The following is a 27,776-nucleotide window of genomic DNA, read 5'->3' as shown; positions in this document are numbered from 1 at the left end:
TAAAGGTAACTGTGGATTAAATGACATAAAACATGTAAACTATGTATATATGAACTGTCTGGCAGTTAGGGTACTAATAAAAAGTTAGTTGGCATTATAACCACTATATGTAGTATTCTATTTCTTCAAATATGAAAGTATAATGCATATTTTATTAAAGAGATAAAACATTATAATAGTGTGTGTGCATTAAGTCAAAGGGAATTAAGAAGTTAAATTCAATAGTCACAAAAAATACATATCATAAAAAGCAGTACCATCTTATAGGAAAACATAAATGGAGTCCAAGTCAGAGATAAGAGGCAATGGGAAAATCACCAACTATGTCTTTGTAGAATATAGTTATTAAGCTGCTATTTAGATTTGCATGATCACAAGGGACTTGAAAATTTTTTATAGGGCATTTTCAGTATTTTCCAGAAATAAAGACCTTAGGAATAACAGATTTTACATATTATTTACTGAACTAATTTTATTTTTAAGAAAGAAATACACAGAAGAACATCAATAGGTGTTTTTATTGTGCCAATGAATAATATAACAATAGCAAGTATTTTTCCCACACAAAAATGTATTTCAGGCTTACCCATTGATCATGTTGTAATTATTCATTTCCTTAGCAACAAATATCCTTCAATGAACCATCCACAGTAGTTTGCTTGTCTCCTGGGACGCAACATGTTATATGAGACTGTTAACTAAATTATATGGCATAATTCTTGACTAGGAATTTGTTTCTTTGGTGTTTTTCTTTCTTTGTGACAGAGTCTTACTATGTTGCCCTGGGTAGAGTGCTCTGGTGTCACAGCTCACAGCAACCTCAAACTCTTGGGCTTAAGTGATTCTCTTGCTTCAGCCTCCCAAGCAGCTGGGACTACAGGTGCCCACCTCAACGTCCAGCTATTGTTTGGTTGCAGATGTCATTTTTGTTTAGCAGGCCTGGCCAGGTTCAAACCCACCAGTCTCAGTGTATATGGCTGGTGCCCTACTCACTGAGCTACCACCACTGAACTGGCTGTTTTGTTCTTTTTTTAAAGCCATCAGAGTGCTAGAGTTTTATTCTGCCTCTGTGTCATGGTGTAACATGGTTTATTCTTAACATTTAATAGATTAGCCCCATGGGCATACTAGCTCATTAATCAAGATACAGTAATTTCAAATGAGGTAAAGGCATATCCCCACTAGTCTAAAGTTCAATCCTGAATTTATCTGTGAAGTAAACTAGCAAAAATTAATTAAGACCATAATAAGATTGGGAAGGAAATGTTTGGTCAAATTTTACATACTATTTCCAAGTAGTTTCTAAAGTCTTTATGCAGCATTAATTTACATTCCACCACCCAGTATGTGCACAACTAAACTTTATTCATTTAGATATATAGATGATTCTTCTTAGAGATGGTTCATATCACTATGTATGTTTGAAGTAAAGCTGTATATATTTTAAAATAATCCTATAGTCATGGTTTTCTAAAATTCACACAGGGCCAGGCGTGGTGGCTCTGTAATTCTAGCACTCTTGGAGGCCAAGGCAGGAGGATCACTTGAGCCCAGGAGCTGGAGACCAGCCTGAGCAGCACTGCAAGATGCCGTCTCTACAAAAAATAGAAAAATTAACTGGGTGTAGTGGCGCATGCCTGTAGTCCCAGCTACTTGGTAGACCCAAGGAGAAGGACTGCTTTGGCTCAGGAGTTTGAGGTTGTAGTGAGCCATTGCACTCTCCTCAGGACAACAGAGCAAGATATTGTCTCAAAAAACAAAATAAAACAAAAAAACACACACAGGATCTGGCCTCAGTTATTCTTAGCAGTATTTTCAAGTAGCGATCATTAGAAACACCAGTCTGATATCTATTAAACACCTGAATAAACTGCAGATATATTTTTAGAATAAATATATTTTACAAAAAAACTGGAAATAATTTACTTATTTTGCACATGTGTACCAAGAGACCCAGGATCTAACAGATTTATTTCCCATGAAGTATTTCTTTTAATTAAAATAATTATCACCCCAGCACAAGTAACAGTATTTTGGTTTTTTTTTTTTTTTTTTTCACAATTCTGATGCTCACTAACATCTATGGCATCTAGGTAATATTATGTAGGTAGGTAAGAAATTGTTAGGTAACCATTCTTATGGTAAGTCAGAGAATTAGAACACCTATTCCTAGGCCAAGCACAGAAACAGTATAATCCATAAAGCTCTAAAGCAGTGATTTTCAAACTTTGGTGGTTAACAGTGAATCATGAGGAAATTTGTTAAAATCTAGATTCTTGAATCCAGGTAACTAACAATTCTAGTAGAGTAGGTATGGGGTACACCCCAGTAGCCTGCATTTTAAAAGGCAACTCAGATTAATTCCACACAGGTGCCTAGGGAGTTACCACTTCTCAGGGGATTCACGAATTCCCTGAAATATACAAACAAGCCTAAAAGCAATTTTTCATACAGACACTCTACCCCCCAGTCTAATGATTTCATCCTATTCTCAGGTTTTCAAAGTAAGCTAAGACCTAAAAAAGTGCAAAGGCCCCATAACCTTAGGAGTCTCAAATCCCAGGTTAAAATAACACCAACCCGTTACCAGGTGCCCTTTATTCTTTTAGCACTACTGGTTTGGTCTCTTTTTCATTTTTGTCAGCTGTACAACAGGTAGTCACCTTGGAGTCTTTATAAAATTAACAAATATTAGTAAGAGAACTTTATTAATAACACAGTTTTCTAAGAAATTGGAGATCTGAAATTTTCCTTATTTGCTCTACATATAGCTATTTTTTCCCCTTCTTCATCTTCCCCAAATTGTTAAAATAACTTCACTTTATTTTTATTTTCAAATGTACACAATACAGGAACCATATAGCTGTTTTTTAAAAACTAATTTAATAAGCCTTGATAATTTAACTTTAAAAATTATCCTGATTTTTCAAAGGTCTAAATATCCAAGGGCATTACTTTTTAAAAAAAAATGCTCTTTGGCTTTTTACTTGAAATTCCCTATAGCTTATCCTCTTAATTGTGAGAAATGTTTTTCTGGGTTTTTTTTTTTTTTGAGACAGAGTCTCATTATGTCGCCCTTGGTAGAGTGGTGTGGCATCACAGCTCACAGCTACCTCTAAATCTTGGGCTTAACCAATTCTCTTGCCTCAGTCTCCCAAGTAGCTGGCAGTACAGGCGCCTACCACAATGCCTGGTTATTATTATTTTTTGGTTGTAGTTGTCATTGTTGTTTGGCAGGCCTGGGCTGGTTTCGAACCTACCAGCTCTGTGTATGTGGCTGGCGCCCTAGCCGCTGAACTACAGGCACCAAGCCTATGAGAAATGTTTTAACTGTAAGTCGTAGACCTTTTTTCTTCCTCACAGAGGCATATGATCCTCATCAGTCACATAAAGAAAGATGCAACTTTATTTTTTTTTTTTTGAGACGGAGCCTCAAGCTATCCCCCTGGGTAGAGTGCCATGGCATCACGCTCACAGCAACCTCCAACTCCTGGGCTCACGCGAGTCTCCTGCCTCAGGCTCCCAAGTAGCTGGGACCACAGGCGCCCGCCACAACGCCTGGCCATTTTTTGGTTGCAGGCATCATTGTTGTTTGGCGGGCCCAGGCTGGGGATTCGAACCCGCCACCTTAGGTGTATGTGGCTGGCGCCTTAGCCGCTTGAGCCACAGGCGCCAAGCCAGAAAGGTGCAACTTTATAATGTTATACAGACACTAAAAATAAATGGTAGGAAAAACTGCCATGAAAGGACAGAGGTGTACAATCACAGAACTTTAAGTGTCACCTTACTTATTTTATAATAACTGGGCAGGAGGGTGTGATGTGCATGAATACATTTAAGTGTATAATATGCGTGCAGATACAAGGGCAAATACTGTTAAACTAGACCACCTGTTAAAACCTGGTTTTCATTTTTCTCCTTAGAAAAGATGATCCATGATGGTTTGGTGATGGCTTTTCAAGAATTACATTTCAAGGCACATCAGAACATAAATAGCTATACAATATGCTGTTTGTAAGTATTCCTGTCCTGAAACTTCTAAACCCACTTCAATTTCACCTTATCAGTTAGAAGGCCCTTCTCCTAATTTCTTCCTAGGCTCAGCCAAGATGGTATGTTTTCTTCTATTTCTCCCTAGTTTCAGTAAAACTAGAGCTGAGGATCCACAGCCATCATCATAAGAATTCCTCATCATACCCTAAGGTCACTCTCCAAACAAGGTATAGAGTCCAGATTCTGCAATGCGTTAGTCCTCAAATGCCCTTTGAACTGGTATTTAAGGATCTCTTGAGAGCAAGGTAAGAAAATTTAACACAGGGAATCTTAGCCCTAGCACAATAATTTGCAATACTAACTGTACTTTATTATCACTAAAGGGGGGTTTTAAAAATAAAACTCTACCACAAAGATTCTGATTTAAAAATCAGTAGCTGGTCCTACATGATTTTACCATGTATCTAGAGTCAAGAATGACGATCCTAGAGCCAGGAGAAAGAAATTATATGCAAAAACAAACAAAAAATATTGCTTTAATATGTCTAATTGCTAAGGACGGGGTAAGTAATCAATGAAATAATGAATATACATACATATATGTGTGTGTGTATATATATATATAGTAAACAAAGACTAAATTCTGCGTGTTATCAAAACTAGGAGTTAGGATAAATAAAGCAAAAAAGTTGGCCTCTCGTCATTTATAGCAATTATTCACAAATTTTCCTAATTATGAATTAATGATGATTATAAATGCCATAAAATATATGTGAAAATAATTCTTAGTTTTATTTAATTAGATAACAGAAATATAAAATCAGAGAATCCAAGGGCTGGTATTCCACTCTGTTCATATACTATACGTGTTCAGATTTAATGAATATGACTTTATTTAGAATTTTGAAGAATTGAGAAAAGATACTACCCTACCAGTAGGATGCTTCAAATATTAAACATCAAATTACAATACAGTAGCCTAGTATTACATTTATTTCAATTCACTTCGACTAAATTAGAAGCAGGAATATGTGCCAGTGTTCCCAAAATCACTTTTTCTCAAACTAAGTAACAAATATTTCAAAACACTAATCACAGGCCAGTATTCTTGTGCTTAACTGCTATTGACTAATGTCACTTTAACATGTAACTCCTTAAAATAGTGATATATGTAACTTCTTACTCCATCTACCATTTTCATTTAGACTATAATCTAATCTCAAAAATAATGAAAGTAAACCACATATAAACTTATTTAATAAAATGAATATATTCAGGGCTTGGCGCCTGTAGCACACTGGTTACGGCACCAGCCACATACATGGAGGCTGCAGTGTTTAAGCCCAGCCTGGCCAGCTAAACAATAATGACAACTGCAACAAAAAATTAGCCGGGTGTTGTGGCAGGCGCCTGTAGTCCCAGCTACTTGGGAGGCTGAGGCAAGAGAATCGTGTAAGCCCAAAAGTTGAAGACACCACAGCACTCTACTGAAGGGCGACATAGTGAGACTCTGTCTCAACAAAAAAAAAAGATAAATAAAAAACAAATAAGTATATACAGAATGTATTCAGAAGTTAGATGCAAATGATGTTTCTATGTGTAGAGTAATTTTTCAATAGTTTATAATTAAAATTTCAGAAATGACTTACTTTTCCTTAATCCTTTTGAGACAGGGTCTTGCCCTGTTGCCTGGGCTAGAGAGCAGTGTTATCATGCAGCCTTGATCTCCTGGGCTCAAAAGATTCTACTGCCTCAGCCTCCTCAGTAATTGGGACTACCATCAACTCCAGCTACTTTTTTATATTTTTAGAAATAGGGTCTTGTATTGCCAGAGGCTAGTCTCAAAATTTTGGTCTCCAATGATCTTCCATCCTGGGGCCTTCCAAAATGCCTTGATTGTGTGCATGACCCACTGTGCCCACCCTGATTTACTCTCATTTCTGATTACTACTTAAGCAACAGTGACTTCTAAAATTTTGAGTTTTGTGTTTCTTTTAGGCTAGTGTTGGAAGCAACTTTATAAACACTTAGGTACATAAAAAGAGCTTTCTATTTAGAACAACAGTTCTCAACCTGTGTTCTCAACCTGTGAACGACCCTTTCCCCTTTCACAGGGGTCACCTAAAGACCATCTGAAAACACATACTCCCGATGGTCTTAGGAAACGAGACACCGCTCCTCATGTGTGTGGGTCACCACAACATGAGGAACTATATTAAAGGGTTGCGGCATTAGGAAGGTTGAGAACCACTGATTTAGAGAAATTCTTCAGTGAAACCTTATAACCATTTACTTGACAAACTTTGCATGCTCAGTTTTTCATGTGACAACTTTCTTTAAATTAGGCACAATAATAATGAAGTAAAAATAGTATATGTCCCTAGGAGACAAAACCACAAATAAATATTAGAAAAATAATACAAGTTTAAAATATACAAGAGGTGTTATACCCTAACTATAAATAATATGAAAATATTAAGTGGGATACTGAAAATTTTTTCTTATGAATTTAAATACGTTATTATCACCACATTGTATCCTGCAGGAGGATTACCTTTATTTTTGAAATGAAGCAACTAAGTAAGATTGTAAAGCTAAGTGCTCGCTTTTAACTCCCAGCTATTATTTTTGTCAGCTGCACTATCTTTCTCTTTTGCCATATGCATTGTAGGTGGGATGTTTCCTGTTGTTACTATGTCTAGCTTTGCAGACTCAACTTTGGAACAGTTTATTTACTTCTCAAAGTGTGATCCTATAATTATGCTTTGTGGTCCCCAAGTCAAAGTAATTTAGTAGGGTGTGTACTTAGTTTTTCTATTTAATATCCTTTAGAAAAGAAAAAAAACAAACAAACAACCAACACTGTCAATCCGGAATGACTTAAATAGTAATAGCAAAAACCAAATTAAAAAATTTTAATAGAAACAAAGACAAAATTGCCTTTCTTATAAATATTTAGTCATTAGTGTAGTCAAAATCTTCAATGTTATTGAGATACCCTTTCTACTTTATTATGAAGTCTTTCTTATCGGATATGGCCAGGATTGCTCCACAGTAACAGAATTTTAAACCAGTGTTGGATCAAAACCATCCCAAAAGAAACATATCCTTAATTCTCTAACATCCTCAGATTTTCTTTTTTCTAACAACAAGCATAGTTGCTGTATATATTCAAGGTAAGTAAAGGAAACAACTTTCTTTACTGAAGAATAAACTGTATAACCCTGAGAAGTTTTTGTAGAGTTGAGATGTAGGAACCACAGTATCAATATACCTGGCTTCCAGGGACACCGTGCACCCTTTTCAGAATTTGGTACAAGTATGGACTTACAAAATCCTGAAAGATTCAATAAATGCTAAATAGAACCAAAAGAAAAATTTTTTTAAATTAAAAAAGCATTAAATTCCTCATTAAAATACAAAATTGCTGATCCAACTTTCTAGGTACCTTCTGATTTTCTTCTTGAAGATTCTGGCTTTATTTCATAGGGAGATACAAATAAAACTTGGAGGCAGGGGACCTAGGTCCCAGATATAGCGCTTACTATATGAGTTTGGTTAAAAGACCTTTCCCAAATCTCTATTTCCTTATCAAGAAAATTGAGAGATTGAAAAATTACCCACCCTTATTATTATGTCTGCCTTAAAACTCAACTTGTATTTCCATTTTATAAATATCTAAAAGAACTGTTTGGTATATCACTCTTACTAACATTTCTTTAGTATGGTCTTCACTAGCACTACCTAATTCATAGCTAAATACCTGGCATATTGCAAGTATTTAGTATCTGTAGAATTAGTAACTAAATGAATAGTATTTACGCCTTTCTGCACCACTATGAAAATCCTGAGACTGTTTCTCAAGTCCTAGGACTCTCTTTTTCTAACTGCATTTAGAAAAATGCAGTATGTATGTACAACATATGCTTTTTCTCTTTAAGAAAAATTTCTGCATATGAAAATATTACTATTCCTTTTACTCAGGATTTGATGTCTCTTCGCAGTTGATGTTAGCCTTCACAATTGTCTAAAATGTCCATAAGTGTTTCATTTAAAGAGAATAATCCTTTCACTAGTCATAACCTCACAGAAGTATATTTAAGGATAACTTCAATTTTTTTCTAAAAATTTAAAGTGGTGTAATCACATCAGGATTTATAAAATACTACAAGTTTTCAAACTGGGTTGTGGGGTGATTAGGTTTCATGGGTCTATGCAGAATAAATATATGAAAATTTAAAAAAAGATTTTTTAAAATTCTGTAGAACTTATTTAGAATATTTAAATATTATTCAATTTGAAAAAATAAGAGGGACATTGTGTATCTGAATCCAGTTAATACTTTGTTACTGAAAACAATACAGGATTATTTCTGTATAGTTTTCTAAGATAAAAGTAACCTTTATGTGAAAATCTCTAAAAATGTTTGCAATTATTAGAGTGGCATACAAAATTTTAAGTTTTGTCTGTTACTCTCTCTCTCTCTCTCTTTTTTTTTTTTTGAGACAGGAGTCTCACTTTCTTGCCCCTGGTAGAGTGCCACAGCATCATAGCTCACAGCGATCTCAGACTCCTGAGCTCAAGTGATCCTCTTGCTTCAGCCTCCCAAGCAGCTGGGACTATAGGCACCTGCCACAACACTCAACTTTTTTTTTTTTTTTTTTAGAAACAGGGGTCTTGCTCTTGCTCAGGCTGGTCTTGAAAGTGAGGTTAAGCAATCCACCTGCCTTAGCCCCCCAGAGTGCTGGGATTACAGGCATGAGCCACCGAGCCCGGCCTTGTCTGTTACTTTCAAAGAGAAAATTCATTCTGCTTTTATTCAGGGTTTCTATAAAGTTCCTGTACAATTTAAAACAGATGAACTTTATGGACACCCTGTATAAACTCTACCTCCTAAACAACTATGAATATAAATCACATTTAAAATTAGACACTCTCCATTACTTCTCTGTCTAGTAGTCATTTATAATTCTATCTTAAAGATAGAGTTCTGAGTCTTTTGACTGTCACGGCTTATTATTTTTGGAATCCCCCAAGTTGTCTTTTTTTCTCCTCTTCTCTCCCGTTCCTTTCCTTGTTTTCCTTCCTTTCTTCCCTCCCTCCTAACTGTTGCCTTTGTTAGAGTGCAATGGCATGACCACAACTCTATATAACCTCAACCTTCTGGGCTCATGTGACCATCCTGCCTCAGTCTTCCAAGTAGCTGGAACTATAGGCATGTGCCATACCTGGCTAATTTTTACCTTCTTGTACAGACAGGGTCTGGTAATGCTGCTAAGGCTGGTTGAACTCCTGGGGTCAAGCCTTGTCCTCCCAAGGTACTGGGATTATAGGTGTGAGCTGATTATCAGTTTCTTAAACTATGGATAATAGATACTATGCAATATTTATTCTTAACCAAAACAAACTAAAAACACACCTATTTTAAATGTTCTCTAAAATGTCGAAAAAATTTAAATACAGTTCACCTTGTAAATCCAGTGCTTTTCAAAACTTCACTGCACAATTTATTCTTTGAAAGTGGAGATCACTGTTTACAAAAACAAAATGTTAAAAATGACAGTTAAGTTTCTAGGGTAGCATACAAAAGCACGGTGAACTCATATTACAAAATACTGGGGTACTAATAATGTGAGAAATAAGGAAGGAGTTTTTGACTTAGTTCATCAAAGGGGTAAAAGCCACTTGATAGCTATAAAAGATACTCAACTCTAAAATATTTTAAGGGTTAGCTAGCCCAACACAAAGTAGACTTTAGTCTACTCCCATTTAAAGCAAATTTTCATGTCATCTTTGAATGAATCAACCTTAAATAAGTAGACAAATCCAAAGGTGACATGAACCAATACAAGTTTTGAAGAACAGAATGATACAACTTTAACATTTACTTTGCCAACTAATAAATAGATTTGCTGTTTGAATTCTCAGTAAGGATTAGATATGGGTTGGCTCAACATTCTGTCACAGGGTTATTTTAGACTCCGATTTTAGTGTTTCTATGGACTTTTTTACTGCTATACTTTCAAAGGTCATAAACTCTGTGCATGTCTCAGTTGCTTTATGAGAAATAATGAGGATATTTCCCCACGATCTCCTTCAACAATAAGATTAACTTAAAAACATAATTTGGCAAACATAAGACACCCTATAAACATCTGATATACTCTTTAAAGAACTGCAAATTAAACTAAATTGGTTTTATTCTACTAAATAAAAAATGACCAAGTTAAGAGACTTAACAAAACATACTCGTCACTATTTCTTTTACAACTAATATACAAACACCACACATAAATACCATAATAGCTAACACTTTTTTCTCACTTAGTATATGCCAGGCATTTTTAAAACCATTCTACATAACTAAACTCATTAAATAATCCTGGAGTCATAGGCACAATTATGAAGCCTATTTTACTAATGAGGAGATTAAGGCACAGAACATCCGAAAGCCAGAAAGCAGTAGAGATTTTAATCTAGTCTGGTATTAGAGTGCACACTCTTTACTTTTTTGCAATATTGCCTACTTAACACGAGGAAATCTAAAACAAGGAAAGAAAACATTTTACATTTTTGTTCACTTAATGACAATAATCACTGAAAGCAATACTGTAAGCTAAGTAGAATATTTACATTCATCAAAGGTGAGCATTTATTCAAATTTCTTTGCCATCTGATTTCCTCAACATTTATAGTTGTTCATTTTATTGGCAAAGTACAGAACAGCATAAAAATGAAGTTGATCAGGTCTTTAGGTACAAATCAGGAAAGCTTTAAAATAGTTCTAGAATTAGCAGATAATTTTATTTTTAAAAAGGGACAAAGAAAAATTCTTAATATATAATACACTTTTAGAAATATTCTAAAACATGGTCATTATAATAGAAGCAGCGATGGGAAAGGAAAGGAAAGCAATTTTTAGTAAAATGTCCACAGTATGCTAGGACTTCATATACACTCTATCATTTAATGGTCACAACTTTTGAGATATACATCACTAAACTAATTTTACTAATAAAGGAACTAAAGTTTAGAACCTTCACAGCTCACTAAGGGTTGTGTATGATAGCATCCAGGATATGGAGCTACTGTTTTTTTGTTGTTTGTTTTAGAGACAGAGTCTTACTTTATTGCCCTCAGTAGAGCGCTGTAGTGTCAGCTCACAGCAACCTCCAACTCCTGGGCTTACGCGATTCTCTTGCCTCAGGCTCCTGAGTAGCTGAGACCACAGGCGCCCATCACAATGTCCAGCTATTTGTTTGTGACAGTTTGGCTGGCGCTGGGTTTGAACCTGCCACCCTCAGTATATGGGGCCTGCACCCTACTCACTGAGCCACAGGTGTTGCCTGGAGCTACGGTTTAAATGCAAAAATTTTCTCTGAAAGCTCTAAAGTTTGTCATCTATTTTTTTTTTTTTTTTAGATGGAGCCTCAAGCTATCCCCCTGGGTAGAGTGCCATGGCATCACGCTCACAGCAACCTCCAACTCCTGGGCTCAAGCGAGTCTCCTGCCTCAGCCTCCCAAGTAGCTGGGACTACAGGCGCCCGCCACAACACCCGGCCATTTTTTGGTTGCAGCCATTATTGTTGTTTGGGTGGGCCCAGGCTGGGGATTCAAACCTGCCACCTTAGATGTATGTGGCTGGTGCCTTAGCTGCTTGAGCCACAGGCACCGAGCCAAGTTTGTCATCTATTAATAAAAAGGGTATACAGGTTATCATTGATCATCTGTGAGTATTATAATAAGTAGAAGAGTACAGAAAAATACTGATATGTTAGGCATTTAACTTTAAGGACAAATGTCATCTCTATCTTTCAAAGCTGTAAGACTGCAATAAAATAAAATTATATCTATCTCACTTTTAAATTCTTTACATACATTTTTGCATAGGTGTTTATAAGCAGTGCAACAATGTGAAGAGACATTTCCTGAAGTGGATTCCTTAAAATGTTTTTTTTTTTCTTCTGGTTGTTAAGAAGATTAAATAAGATAATGTCTATAAAATGCTTAGTAAGTGACACAAACTACATACTCAATAAATGTCAGTGATCACTATTAGAAATTCAGAAGAGTTGTATGTTCTTATTTTTAGACATTAATCTGCTTTAAAAGCATGGTCTGCCACACCTGAGAATGCCAGAAAGATTAAAATCACTTGATGATTTTATCTTCAATGTGATGCATTGGCAGAATTTATCAAACAGTAGTATGATTCACCCTTTTTTTTTCTTTTTTGGCCAGGGCTGGGTTTGAACCCGCCACCTCCAGCATATGGGGCTGGCGCCCTACTCCTTTGAGCCACAGGCGCCACCCTGATGCACCCTTTTTATTCAATAAATGTTTACACTTTTTTTCCCCTCTTTCTTACAATTTAATACATCTTTGTCATTTTCTTCCTTAATAAAAGTCCTTCCATCCATTCATTATTGTTTATAATGCTCTTCATATTTTTGGTATTTCTTGAACCTTAGTTACTGATTAGACATTAATTACTTAATATAGACAGAAACTGGTGTCCAAAGTGGTTTAAAACTTAAGATCAACATGAATTAAAGAAAATTTATTGATAATATTATAAGTTAAATGGAAAATAATTAAAAATTAAACTTCTTCAACTTCATCTTTAAAGTGAGATATACCAATATACCCAAGGCTAAAATCATGGCCTAAAAGTAGTTAATGTCACATGGTAATTTATAATCACTCTAACTGTATGAATTAATCCTAAACACAGCCAAAATAAAGTTGTCTCATTGGAATCCTACATTTCTTATCTTTTTTTTTTTTTTGAGACAGAGCCTCAAGCTGTTCCCCTGGGTAGAATGTCATGGCATCATAGCTCACAGCAACCTCCAACTCTTGGGCTCAAGCGAGTCTCCTGCCTCAGCCTCCCAAGTAGCTGGGAACAGGTGCCCGCCACAACGCCAGGGTATTTTTTTTTTTTTTTTTTAGTTGCAGCTGTCATTGTTGTTTGGCGGGCTGGGCTGGATTCCAACCCGCCACCTTAGGTGTATGTGGCTGGTGCCTTAGCCGCTTGAGCCACAGGCGCGGAGCCGGAATCCTACATTTCTTAACAGTACAAAAAGAATTTCTAAATTGTTTTTACATTCTAATAACTGACACAAAAATGCACTAGATTCAGAACAATTTGTGAATGTGATGCCTTTTACCCTCCCTCTATCTTGGTTTATTCAGATATCACACTGTCCTGTATATGGGTATAAGTTGAGGGCTTTCTCAAGTTGTCGAACTGGCTATTCCCCTTGCCATCATTTGTTCTGATCTCGTAAACCAGCCTACTACACTTGAAGTAGGCTTTTTCATTTTCTTCATTATTCACAGATTAGTCAATCATACTAGGACATTCTCTTTTGAATACATACAGACATCATTTTTAATCCCTTTTAATTCTTTTCTTTTCTAATTTCTATCTAGTTATGTTTAGGATACTATGTTCACCAGTTTCCAGCTATCATCTGCGTTAAAAAGGCTTTCTATGAGACCTGACATTATAACCATGATTCTATGGGAAGAATAACTATGCTCTTTAAATTGAAATAAAAATGAACTCTTTTAACACAACCCTTTTATAACTAATTGTAAAGCATTTTTCCCTTGAACATAAAGAGTATCAGTCTAAGTCTAAATATTGACCTTAAGAATAAAGAAATGCTTAGCCGGCAGTCTGGTTCCCAGGTAGCTCCTGGGCATCACCTTCTGCAGTGCACTCTTTGGCTCCAGACTTCTGCCAAGCTGACCTTTGTTTAACATTACATGGTATGCTCTTTCTCCTCTCAGGACCTTTGTACGTGCTATTCCTTCTTTCCAGAAAACTCTTTTCTCCATCTTGATCATGATAACACCTACATGAGATCTCAGCTTAATAGTCACTTCCTCAAACATAAGTTTCCCTTGATGCCACGGAACAGCTAAATTCTCCTTAAAGTCTTCACATTAAACATCATGAACCTCGCCATACTAATAGAAATAGTTCCAACTTCTCGTTTATTTATATGATTATTTAATATCCTTCTCTATCTCTAGGATATAAGTTCCAGAAGACCAAGACCTATGTCTATTTTTTTCACTGTTCCAATGAGCATAGAAAAGGTTATCTGTTGACAAAAGACACTGGCAAATCATTGGTAAAAAAGAGATAACAAACAACCACCACATAGAAAAAAATTAGTATGACTTTTCATCTAAAAACAAAATGCAAAGCCACATTTGGTAGAACAGTCTAACCCTGCCAGTTTTCAGAAGAAAAAAACATCAATTTCTGGTGGTAGGGGTAGATGGGATGGGCTACACAGCCATATCCTTTTGTTACTTTTAGCATTTATTTAAATATAAGATTCGTAGTTTTAACTGTGTATCATTTATTTCTGATCTTAAGGACTAACCTGTGTAATATTTGATGATGAAACAAACAAACAAAAAAACCCTCAGCATTTCTGCATATTTTTCTGCTTTAATTATAGTTAAAGTTATTCATATTCAGAATACACTATTTTCCCTTCACTTGTACAAGTTATTTCTCCCCCTTTCTGGCTTATATCTTTTGTGACCTATATTCTAGAAAAATAAATTTGAAAAACATAAATGTAAAGGTAGTACACATTATTTCTACACACTTCCCTAATTTACCAGGTTACTCTGAATCTTAATCCTAGCTTTCAAAGTAGTAAAAATAAGCTTCCCAATCTCCTCATCCCATTGAAAGCTTTGTCTTTACCTGAATTACCGTGTTCCGTGACAACCTCAAATCTATCTTCTAAACCCTGATTAACTCATGTCCTCCTTAAAAGCACACTGTGATTAACTCTACAGAATTCTAATTGCTTCTTTACTAGGCATATTTACACACTCAGTCTGATGTTATTTTACAAAGGTTCTTAAAGTGTTTCTCAAGTACATGTTTCAGTCACTTAAAAAAGTACTTAGTCTCTAAACCTTCTGTTTTATTTTTGTCCTCCATTCAAACCAGTACACCTGAATATAGAAAACATTACAGAAATGTAAAGTGACTATGCCATCTGTGTTTTGAGTGAACATAATTTGGATTATTGATTAAAATAATACAAGTTTATCTTAGGCTCACATATTGTATCTTATCTCGGACTGAACTGACTGCCTACCACTTAATAACTGACATTTTTACCACCACCAATGCTCATGTATACTTTTCAGGATAGTGAGAAGTGCATTTTTCGCTAAAAAACAAAATATTTAAAAATCAGGATAGATTATATCCTTATTCTTTCCCCAATGTCTAGCTTTTTAATTCTAGTAAGATTAGGTTAGTATGACAAGCTTTACTCTGTATCAAGCTATGTAGTTTATACCTGATACTAATTTAGATTTCAATAAAAATATGTATATAAAGAGAATGTACACATTTAGCCAATCAAGGTCTAAAATTCAGTTTTACAAAAAAGCAATGAAATATAGCAGATTTGCCTACTAATTAAAAAAATTAAACACATATACAAGTCACTTTGTAACTGGCCAAAGTAAATTTTGTGAAAATAGAGAAGCTATTAAAAAAATGTTTGTAAATAATACTTAATATCTTTAGGGGAAAAACAGCTTTCAGAACTGTTTACCAATATACTTAAAATAGCAAGAACAGAAGCCCAGAAAAGTAATATGACTGTATTAAAATCTGTTATGTGAATGGGGAGGGAGGAGGACGTTTGGTAGAAGGAGAGAAGGTATGAGGCAGGATCTCACTTAATGTGCACACTGTGAGGGTGTATAACACGCCCGCTGGGTGAGGGGCTCTTCTACAAATGGAACTTTACCCTGGAATGAGAACAATGTAACCTAAAAATTGTACTCTCATATTAATTTGCAAAAATAAAAAAAACTAAATATAAATAAAAAATAAAATCTGTTATGTGGACCTAGGCTCCTTTCATATCATAAGAACACTGAAGTAATGTGACTTAGTTTTATTTTCTAATAGGCAACACATTGTTATGTTCTTCAAGCTGGAAAGAAGATTCAAATGAACTAAAAAGTAACATCTACTATACATTTATTAATTTTAAAACAACTAAGCTATACTATTTAAATATGATATACAATAATATAAGCTTTTGGGTTTTATTATTACCAAAAGAAACTGTTAAAGGAAAGTACTGTATTACTTCTAGTAAAAAATAAGCTTCATTTTAAACTTCTATGAAAGAATTAAAAGTTAATATAACTTAAATGAAAAAACATATTTTTAGGAGTGGTCTGACTACACAAGGTCATTGCCATTATTATTCGAGATATTTGTAGCTAGTATTATCTTTCTGATATTCAGTAAACTGAACACTGTGGCTTTAACTGCAGTTTGAATGTTATAAACAGTTAGATGTCTGGCTCTGGCCTGCATTCTAATACCATCAGCAGAACAGAGAAGGGAAGTATAAACAAACCTTTTAACTAGATTACAGTCTGTAAAATGGCCAAGAAATCCTCAGCATAAACTCCAATGTGACAAATATGGAAGGAAAATGATTTTGGAAAAATGCTAAAAAAAAATAGCCTCTAAATTTCTGTTATTACATGGACATGTATATGATGTTCTAAATATCTGGATGTCACTTAATTAAAGAATAACTTTATGTTTAACTTTCCAAATAAACAAAAATTCTTTTTATCATACATAGCAGATGTTTTTTAGATTAGTATACCACAAGTAACAAAACTATTTGAAAATCATTATTTTCTTTTGTTGAGTATGGAATACTTCTCTTCCCAACAACCATGAGTGTAGTATAAGCTATTATTTCAGATATATTTAAATATAATATTAAGAGTATATGGATTAAGTTAATCAATGGCCAATGGACTAAGTAGATACTTCTGTGTTGATGGGTGTAAAAAATAATAGCTGTGAATAAAAGGATAAATCTAAACACAATTTAGCACTCAGTCAATCTTAAGAAACATTTTGGGTTTACTTCTAACTTTGGAGATGCAGACATTAAATTTCTTTAAAAAGCTACACAAGAATGTAAGTTGCCATACTAGCATCATGAAGAAAATTTTCCTCTCATCACTTGAGCCTTAGTTGTTTGGCAAAAGAACTGAGTGAAGCATGAATATACAACAATTTCTCATCCCTCCAAGGTTGGTGACTGATGTATATATAACTCACTTTAGTCCTTTAATGTGTTCTAATAATCTATCCAATATCATAGAATTTAATTACAAAATCTCTAAGAAAAGGTTATATAGGTCAACCTAAATAAGGACTCAAAATCTGCTAAAACTTTGAATCAAAAGGATAAGCTTTACAAAAGGTTCAATGTCACTGGTGATTTTCTTTTCCATTGTGTCCAGTTAAGTTAGAAGATATACCCTATGTTAAGTCTGGTCCTCATCTTGTCTCTTTGAGGAGTTATTCTGAGACATTACATGATATAGAAATACCTCAGACAGAAATCCTAAAGACTTAAGACTCTTTAATTTTAACTGAATTACCTTTAGGTGATTTAAGAAAATTATCTGCAACCATAAAATTATTTTATCTCACTAATTATTCACATTATTCTGAGAAGTAAGAACTCTTTTCAAAAAACTTGACTTTTTCATATATAATAGATAGTATAGAATATTTCTTCAGCACTTAAAAGTGTTTCCAAACTCTGCAGGCTATAATGCACTGGCATAATGCTCATAGGATGACACAGTCAATACAGGTTGAGTATCCCTTCTTCAAAATGTTTGGGACCAAAAGTATTTTGGATTTCAGATTTTTTTGGATTTTGGAATATTTTCATTACATATTAATTGAGCCATTGCTAATCCAAAAATTCAAAATCCAAAATACTCAGATGAGCCTTTCTTTTGTGCATCAAGTGGATGCTGAAAAAATTTCAAATTTTAGTGCTACTTGGATTTTTGGATTAGGGATGTTCAACCTGTGTAAGCTTATAATAGGAAACCCTATTTATTTAGGATGGACATAAAAAAAGAAAAAAAATTTAATAGCTCTTTTTTCTGCAAAGTGAAGGATGTAAAAAATCAACTCTAGTTAGCTAGGTCAAAAAGTATTTTAATTCAGTAACTGTTTTTAAGAACAATTATGAACTAATTTAGGCACCTAGAAAATTCAACAAGTTGATCTTTCTTATATAAAATTATTTCTGACTTTAAACAGCACTAAAAAGAGTACAGTAAACTTAATCCTATCTATGTAGTAATTACAAAAATAGAGTCCAGAAGTTAATGTACATATGCCAAACCATTAAACAGAAACTCCCCTTTGTTTAAAGGTTTTTCGCTATCAACACATCAGTATATAAAATCCTATAGTAAATACTCATTGGATAACAAATTGGTGGACCCTCCAAACTTCATGTAACTCCCACTAAATTTAAATTTAGCATGCAAGTTAAAGAGTTCAAAAGATAAAAGACCCAAATGTCATTTTGGGCCATACAAAGAGAAGCCTGACCTTATGTACACATATACAGAAGGCACCAAAAAACTGTATACATGTTTTTATCTTTTGTTATCAGTATACATCAAGAAGTGCTCAACATGACTTGTATTCCTCTTTTGTTATTAGTATATATTATTACAATTTTAATACAGGCTTTTCCTTAAAATGTGTACACATTTTTTGACACCCTCTGTATTTTAAAAGTTGCACATGCAACTTTGGTCTGTATCTATGTTCCTTATAAAAGACTGTTTTGTTTTGTTTTTTTATTTTTGGTCTTTATAAACTTTCAGAAACTTTCCTTCAGGCTATCAATAAACCACTGGGACTGTGATTTTACTAATGCTTACCACAGTACAGATTGATAAGAACTCTTTACTGTGATTGTGTTTTGAATTAGAAAGTGTCATGAATTTAATGTGATAGAGCACATTACTAATAAATAATGATTAAATGCTGTTTGGTTAATCAATGCAACATTCACAGGACTGGGATTGATACACTTACCACAGTGCTGGGCACTAACAATAAACAGTAACTACCATTATTACTAAAATAGAAATTTAAGAATGAAGAAATCAGAATTTACCACTCAGGAGTCTATTTATCTTCACAAGATACTGCACCCTCAAAGGAATACCCTCTTTCTTTTCAACTGTGAGTCAATAGTATTGTCAAAGGTATACTTTAAGGAAGGCAAAGTGAAATCAGTATCTTTCGTTCTAATGTACTTTTCAAATACAAATGAAAACCATGACAGGAATAGTGGTAGTAATTTTTGATATTGCAGCATCCATCTAGTGAGAAACTTCCAACTTATTTTACTAAAGCTATAGATATAATATCATTTAATAAAGATTAGAAATTGCAAATGGTTTTGAACTACAATTTGGGAGTTGTTTTTTTTTACATATACATGTGTTTATTAGGTTTCCACTTTTTGCCTTCACAAAATTGAATTTGGAAGTTGTTTACAAGAATCTAAGAATAATATAGCTATCATATACTAAAAAGTTCAAAATTCCTAAAGTATACTAATTATTGTGCAATGATTAAGTCATGCTGTTTCTGTTTGATTAGATTCAGATATGGTAGAAAATATTTGAAAATTCAAAATGAAAATGTGCAATGTCTTCCAGTGAATCATGATGAATAACCTATTATATGAAATGTAAAAAAGTAAAAGTTAATTCTGAGAAATAAAAACCATTTAAGTGTAGAGAGTTTGGTTTTTGGTTTTAGGGAGAAAAATTTAATGAGATAATTTAAGAAACAGTGTTGGTCATCTTAAAAGAAATATATTTAGCAATACAAATCCAGCAGTGGTAGCCACATACTATTTTCATGGTCTAAAATGAGTAAACTATATACAGAATAGAAATCCCTAGAATATAGTATTAAGGAAAAAATTTGTCCTTATCTTTTTCTAATAAATGACTTTAATAAAATACAGCAATATCTTTCTTAAACATGCATTTTTCCACCTGACATTATCCACTTAGTTAATATAAAAATTTACTTAGGATGAAACACCAAAATAAAGACACGATCAATACACTTGCAGAACACATTTAAGATATTTCTTCAGATTAAACTGCAGGGACCATTTTTGATTTCAAATGCCTAGCACAGTGCCTGACAAGAGTAGAGGATCAATAGATGTTTCATGAATAGTTAAGTACAATCTGTTTTTGCACATACATTAAAAAATCCAGACAAGTTTGAAAAGATACATAAGTTGGACATAGGTTTTCTGGCTGACTTCATGGGGTCCCACTGATGACTAGGAGTAAATCTTCATATCCATAGAAAACTGGAAAGTTGATAATTGTCTGGGTAAGGACCAAAAAAACAAAGTCAGGGAAACATGTCACCTAAATAACAGTTGATTTATAGAGCTGGTAAAAGCGGCCTAATCATTCCAACAACCTATTGCACCAACCAATGAAATGAAATTTAAATACATCTTGAACATTTATTTACTAGTATATTTTTAAGTGTAATTTTTTTGATCATCACTTATTCAAAATAATTCACTTTGTCTAATTTTATAAGGATCAGGTGGAAGTATGTCTTTACTTTTTGGACATTCTATTGTTTCAGTATTTAATTTGGCTGTTAATCTGAAAAAATGTGAGCAACAGTAGAAATTAAAAAAAAATTCTTGAGAAAAAAAATTTTAAGGGCAGTGAAAACTATAGCAAAGAGGAAAGGAAAAAATAGAGGAAAAGAATCCCACACAGGAGAGCAAAGAAATTCAAATATGCTTAATGCTCAAACTAATATGGATTATGAGAAACAACTAATTGGGCATACTACTTGTGGTGAGAATCAGGTATATGAGTATTAATAAGACAAAAATCTGTGTTGTGAAGTAGTTCATAGAGCAAAAATCACAAGCAAGCACTTATAGTACAGAGGTATTATTTCCTGATTAATTGGAAGTAAAAGGGAAATAATAAGCATTAGAGGAAGTTGGATAACTCTCAAAATAGTAAGTCTACAATAAATGAAATTAGTATTCTTTAAAAAAATCAATAAATTAGTGAATTATAAATGGACAAAGTTCTGACTTATAAAGCTATTTATCTATCTTGATATTCTTAGAACATGCCTCCGTATAAAACCCTTAAATGCTATACACAGAATTATCCATCACACTTTAATCTGCCAAAGGAAAATAAAGTAGTGTATCATATGAGCATCAAAAGACCCAAGTTCTTAGGTCCCTTCTTTGCTCATTTATAGGCCTTAGCACCCTGAGCAACTTCCTCAAGACCTCTGAACTTCGGGGCTAGCGCGCCTGTGGCTCAGTGAGTAAGGCGCCAGCCCCATATACCAAGGGTGGCGGGTTCAAACCTAGCCTTGACCAAACTGCAACAACAACAACAAAAAAACAGCCGGGCGTTGTGGCAGATGCCCGTAGTCTCAGCTACTCGGGAGGCTGAGGCAAGAGAATCACCAAAGCCCAAAAGCTAGAGGTTGCTGTGAGCTAAAAAAACAAAACAAAAATAAATAAATAAATAAAGCTCTCTGAACTTCAGTAATAAGTAGAGTTGAATAAGACATCACTATTTGAAAAACTACAATACTAAAGTATCAATAGCTTGTAATACTTAAAATAACCCATAAACCATGATAAAATATAATAAATGATTTTCTAAACATAAATCATTATCCTAACTTAGAGAAAGTCTGGATCTTTCAACCATAAAGGATTAACCTGCGGAGGTGGGGAAAAGAATATTGTGAAAGGAAAATAGAAACAATAAGTAAAGATTTTAAACTAAAGACCACATATGAGCTGTCTACTGGACCAACTACCACCCCAATTATTTACATAATTCACTTAACTTAAAATGTATTACTTCAATAATTCTACTGCTTATCTCTTACATTAAGGTTGTAGAGGTTTTAAGGTAAGGACAAGAATTATGTGACCTGGAATAGTAATATTGACATTGGTTGGAAAAACTTGAACTTGGCACATGTCTTCTTAGGTGCACCAATTACACCTCAGAGAAAGGTAAGAAACTGTTCAAATTTGTAACAGTAAAAAGGAAAATAAGGCCATATTGCTTACTGGTACATAGCTTTTTTATGTCCTGTGTTTAAATGTCTACTTTTGCACACACTTGGTAATTAAAATTTTACAGATCACATCTCTACAGTTACAATGCTTTTCTGTCACTAAAACATAAGCATGTTATGTCTTAGCTTACCATCAAGAAAATAAAATTAAAAGTATTATCATTTCTTTCCAATATTTAAGTGAAATAACCTTCTAGATTTATATTTCTTCGATCCTTTATTGTCGATCAAATTGCTGTTTTCATATTGCCAGTCTGATCACAAAACTGCTGCTTTAGAGAAGAATATTTTTTGCTGACACAAATTACGGAATCAAAGATTAAAAAAAGGGGGGGTGTGAGAGAGAAAGAGAGAATGTGTGTGTATGTATGCATGTGAGCATCTATCTTCAAGGAAAGAATAAAGAAATGTAAAAATGAAACAAACTACCACTTTCCAATATAGGCCTTAGTAAAAGGCCTACAACAGAAATAGACCTTCTAATGTTTGTGAAATAAAATACAGTGCTGAATTTGAAAGCTATTCACTAAGAACATGCCAAGTAAAAATGGAAAACAGTGATTTTTATCAATTTCCTTATTCTATAAACATAAATCTGTATTTACCTTACAATCTATAACTACAATTAATACACTAAATGCAACTTCACAATTCCTTTGGCTCATGAAAATGTATTTTAGAAATTTGTATTCTTTCACATATAGTGAGCAATTTGGTTCAGTACCCCAAGAGATGAAAAGCTCATCTCAATTTACAACAGTAAATAAATAATTCAGTTAAAACTGAGAGTAGTACCAATCCAACAAACTATTGATGGAGAGGTTTGGGCTTCCATGCAGGCAGAACAACATAAAGTTTTCAAAGGGGATTACTTGTTCAGACAAGTTACAAAGATTACAAAATCCAGATGAATTATAAAACAGCTAATTTCTCATCTTATAAAAATAAGTATCAGGAACACATGCAGGAACAGACAATACCAGTGGCATTTAAACTTCAAGCATTTTGGAGCTTTGAACTTTATATACTGATACATTAAACAAACATTTAACAAAAAAAGCAGTGATACAAGTCAAAACCTAACCAAAGGCCTCTATCAACTAAAAATTTGAAATTTTCTATGCAAGTCAGACAAAACAAAAAAATGGAATATTAAACCGTAAGCAAAAACCAATCAAGTCTTCCAACACTGAAGTAAGTCAATATCCAAATCACATATAGGACCAAAAGAGGAAAACACTCTGGTCTACAAATGGATAAGCAGTTCCAATACAATCCAGATCCCGACATTTTCCCACTCAGAAACAAATGCAGTGGAGCTTTTCCTGAGGAAGGAGGAAAAAGCTCCTCGAATGAATTTTTTAAACTGACATCTAGAAAGTGTGCCTCTTTCTGTCTCTTTCCCTTGCGCCTTATTGGAGGAAGGAGGGGGTTGTTTTTGTATTCTCCCCCACTGGAGCAAGACACAATCAGATGTTAGCTGGAGGAGAGAAACCACTTTTGACAACAGCAAATAAAAATAAAAGTGCCCCTCCTTCCCTGACAGGATGGGCACCCCACCTCACACACCCCTCCCCACTCCAACCCCTCCTTCACCCCCACCCCCAGCACCACCCCCTCCCCACCCCGGAGCTCCACTGCGTATGTGGTTTGGTGCTACTGTTGCCCCGGAGTGAAAGTCAGAGCCAGAGGAAGGCAATGAAACCCCCACAGACACACTTACCTTTCCTGCCCCCCACTTTTGAGTGCCTTCCCTGGAGCTGTGGAGGATGACACAAAGGGTAATAAAGGGGGGGGGGGAGTGGAGGAGGAGACGGCGAAGGAGGAGGAGGAGAGCTGGGGAAGTGGCTGCTCCTGGGTGTAGTGAGATGTCTCCAGCCAGGGCCAAGCAGCAGCACTAGCAGTAGCAGCAGCAGCACCAGCAGCAGCAGCAGCAGCAGCAGCAGTAGCAGCAGCAACAGCAGCAAAGGGTCTGTGTTGCTAAGAGGCTTTTGGTCTCTTTCTCTCCTCGTCTCACGGCCAAAGAGGAGGAGGGTGGAGGGGGCTCGGGAGGGAGGCGAGTTGGAGGGGTGAGGGGGTAGGAGTCGTGGATGGAGGTTTTCGAAGAAGAAGAAACTCCTTCTCCTTCTCTCAGGCTCAATCCCCCTCTCAGGGCTCAGGGCTGGAGGGTGGGGGAAGGAACTCAGCCACCTTCCCCCCACCCCCCTCAATTCAAGGTTGAAGTGGGGTAGAATTAGTGTCCTGTCCCTTTAAAAATAGAAATAAAAGATGCCCCCCCTCTGCCACTGCCTCTCTCTTCATCATCAGCTGCTGCTGCTGCTGGGGTCTCTCTGCTTGGGGGGGGAGGGGGGGCTCGGGTAGAAGAGACGGGAGGCACTCACTGCGCATGTCCCTTTCTGACGGGAGGCTGGTTGGTTGAAGGCAGGAGGAGGGGGAGGGGAGGAAATGAGATGTTTTCCCAGAAGGCTCCGAGGCGTCGCGACCCGGAAGACGTTGTAGCAGGGGGTAGAGGGGCGGGGGCGGGAAGGAGGAGGAAGTTGCTACTCTTTAACACCCTCGGCTCCCTCCTCCCTCCTAAGAGAAAGTAGAGGAACGGAAGTGGGCGGGGACCGACCCGAAAAGCAGTCACGTGTTTGGGCGGGAAGGGGGCGGGGTGAGAGAGGTGGTACGTGCGCGGCGCATGCCGGGAGTGGTTGTGTACCGTTGGCATCTGCAGGTGAAGCCCAGTAGGGGACGGCGAGGAAGACTGGTTAAGTGGTTGCTGCAGTTGTTTGTTCCCGGCCTTTGCCTGGTAAGTCGAGCTTTTCTGCGAGAGATGATGTGGGTAAGATGATCTCAAACGCAGGCCACTGGTGAAAGGCGAACCAAAAGGAGAAAGATGGAAAGATTGGGAGGCTGGGAATATGGGAAGCAGGCAGGCTTGTCTAGGCCGGGCAGGCCTGGAGCTGGCGGGCTCTAACTCGTGGCCTCCCTGTGAGCTTGCAGATGAATCCCTGACAACTGCAGGGAGTCCTGACGATACTAGCTCTGCAGCGGGGTGGTGGATGAGCAACTTGTTCGCGTGAGAAAGAGAAATTGTAGCGCCTCAGCAGTTAACTGTGCAGACTGCAGAGCGGGGTCAATATCCAGGGACTAAGCCCAGTTTGTGAATTTTAACCGGTTGCATCAGATGCATTGCTTGTATCGCATATTGCGCCCTTCATTCGTTACCTTGCAACTCTCCCTGGAATTCTGTAGTGGTTTGGGGGAAGGAGCAGAAAAGAAAGTCTTGAGTGGAATTTTCCTCCATGTCTTGGATTTTTACTGCAACACAAAGCTTATCCCCGTTCTCTGAGAGGGATGTGGAAATGTGTCATCCTTGATGTTGAGTTTTACAGTTGATAAATCAAAGGTTTTTCCTTCCTATAATGTAAATGAGAGAATTTTAGAATGAATGTTTTGTCTTAAGTTTCTTTAGGTACTGTCCTTAGTTTTCGAGCCGTTAGTTTCTGAATTAAATGCTACCCATTTTTGCTGACTATGTTTCTGTCATAAAATCAGAATTCCAAGTGTATAAGAAAGGATTTATAAGTTTATATTAGTAAGCTTTTATAGTAAAATAGTACGCCTTTTCACATTCTTTTTATTCAAATTTAATTTAAAACGTTCCAATCCTTTAGCTACCTTCTTTTGTAAGGATGCTTTGAAGATCAACACCTGTGTAGTGTGTACTCCTTGGAAAACTAAGAATCTAAAATTTCTCATTGTTTAATTCTGTAGCCTGAGTTCTTTAGGGTACACTATCAATTAAAGTTACTTATTTTCTGCTCTTTACATCAAGTTTTGGCATCGAACCTTATTCATGCATCATTGCCTGGTGCTTGCAACTTTCCGTGTGTGCAGAAATCATGTCAGATGGAATCAGAAATAGGCTCTGTGCTTAAAATTTGCTTTATATTGAAACTAAATGTCTACCACTGTGTATGAAAAAGTGTATACATATATAAGACGTCAATTAATGCGCCTTAGATACAATACTGCAATCTTTTTATCGTTAAATAATAAATAGGAAACGGCAAAAATAGATGTATAGATAATGAATACATTTGAAATGAACTCTGTCATTACTACAACAGTCAAGGATTAGAACACTGGTGAACTCTTCCGCTATCCTTTTCTGATCATTCCCTCTTTACACTTCTCCCAGAGGATAACACTCTCCTGATTTTTATGGTAATTATTTAGCACTTCCGTTCAATTTTTTTATGACCACCTCTGTGAGCATTCTTAAGTATATTTAGATTAGTTTTTCCTGTTATGGATTATGTATTATGTACATTGTGTTTTTTCATTCTGCCTGCTAAGATTTAACCCTGTTAGTACATTTAACTGTAATTCATATATTTTCATTGCAATATAGTAATGTCAATAGTAAAGTAAGTTGTTACTAGGAATAAGCCACAACTAATTTTACCTAATATTAATAGACATTTGGATTGTGTTTAGTTTTTAGCAATTATGAAAGTGCTGTTGTGAATGTTCTTAGACGTATATTCTTGTGTACATAAGCATATATTTTGTCATCAGCCTCATTAGATTATGCCAAACTTTTACAAAGTGAATATACTCACTTATGCTCCCATAGGAGTGTATTGATCTTGACCTATCTATATGATAGATCCCTTTATTTCTGTAGTCCCACCAACAGTTATTTTTCATTTTTGCCAACTTGATAAATGTCACTTTATCTTATTATTGTTTTAATTTATCCTGTCTTCCTTACTAATGAGTTTGTTTACTTTTTCAAAAACCAAACGGCTGGGCAGCACCTGTTGCTTGGTGGGTAGGGCGCCAGCCCCATATGAGGAGGGTGGTGGGTTTGGCCTGGCCAAATTGCAACAACAAAAAAAATAGCTGGGCGTTGTGGCGGGCACCTGTAGTCCCAGCTACTCTGGAGGCTGAGGCTAGAGAATCACTTAAGCCCAGGAGTTGGAGGTTGCTGTGAGCTGTGTGATGCCACGGCATTCTGCAGAGGACCATAAAGAGATACTCTGTCTCTACAAACAAAACAAAACAAGACCAATCAACTGTTTGGATTTCCTCTTTCTGGGATTGTTTTTTCAGTTGTTTCTTTAGATCTTTTGTGCATTGTCTTTTTAATTCCTTTGTGAAGTTTTTCTATTGGCTTGTCTTTTCTACTCAAAAGATTTGTAGCAGTTTGGCAGATATCTTCGCTTTGCTTAGAACATTATTTTCTTCCTGGATAAATTTTATCTTCATTTAGGCCTTTACCAGCTTATTAGCTGTTGTTGTCGTTTGAATTCTATATGGAATTTTAACTCCAGGAAAAAAAAAAAACGTGGTATTCAATACAGGAGCCTTTAGTTTTGAGCATTTGAAATGTGACTTATGTAATTGAGGAACTGGATTTTTAGTTTTATCTAGTGTTGATTTAAATTTGAAAATTAATACTTTATTTAGTTACTGTAAAACTTATGTTTGGAATAATTTCAATAAAAATACTTTCTCAGCCGTAAATTTTATAAAAATAATGACAGTTTAGCATCTGAATTATGATATTCTGTAAATGTAAAATAAACAATGGATTTCAAAGACTTAGTGTGAAAACAATTTAAAATATCTCATCTTTTCATTATGATTTCATGTTGAAATTATAATTTCATCTTGTTTGGGTTTTTAATGGAATACCAGATAGTGCAAAATTGCTTATGTGGGTTGTATTTTATTTCTGTTTCATAACACTGTTTTC

At 35.4% G+C, this 27,776-nt stretch overlaps 2 protein-coding genes across 3 annotated transcripts in view; one reads left to right on the top strand and one right to left on the bottom strand.

Moving 5' to 3' along the window:
- The window catches only part of MBD5 (methyl-CpG binding domain protein 5), a 430,974-nt gene extending 406,585 nt beyond the window's left edge, over positions 1-24,389 (bottom strand). The window contains exon 1 of the mRNA XM_012807133.2: positions 23,751-24,389. The gene's annotated coding sequence lies outside the window, so the exon portion shown is untranslated. The remainder of the gene's footprint in view (positions 1-23,750) is intronic.
- A 327-nt stretch (positions 24,390-24,716) lies between these two features.
- Positions 24,717-27,776, top strand: part of ORC4 (origin recognition complex subunit 4) — a 77,152-nt gene continuing 74,092 nt past the window's right edge. For both annotated transcript variants that reach the window (XM_023515038.1, XM_003793008.3), the window contains exon 1: positions 24,717-24,818. The gene's annotated coding sequence lies outside the window, so the exon portion shown is untranslated. The remainder of the gene's footprint in view (positions 24,819-27,776) is intronic.

The sequence above is a fragment of the Otolemur garnettii genome, unplaced genomic scaffold (genome assembly GCF_000181295.1).
Source record: "Otolemur garnettii isolate 467f Iridium unplaced genomic scaffold, OtoGar3 scaffold00064, whole genome shotgun sequence".
NCBI lineage: Eukaryota > Metazoa > Chordata > Mammalia > Primates > Galagidae > Otolemur > Otolemur garnettii.
Note: the sequence above shows the minus strand (reverse complement) of the source record. Positions and strands in the feature narration are given on the sequence as shown.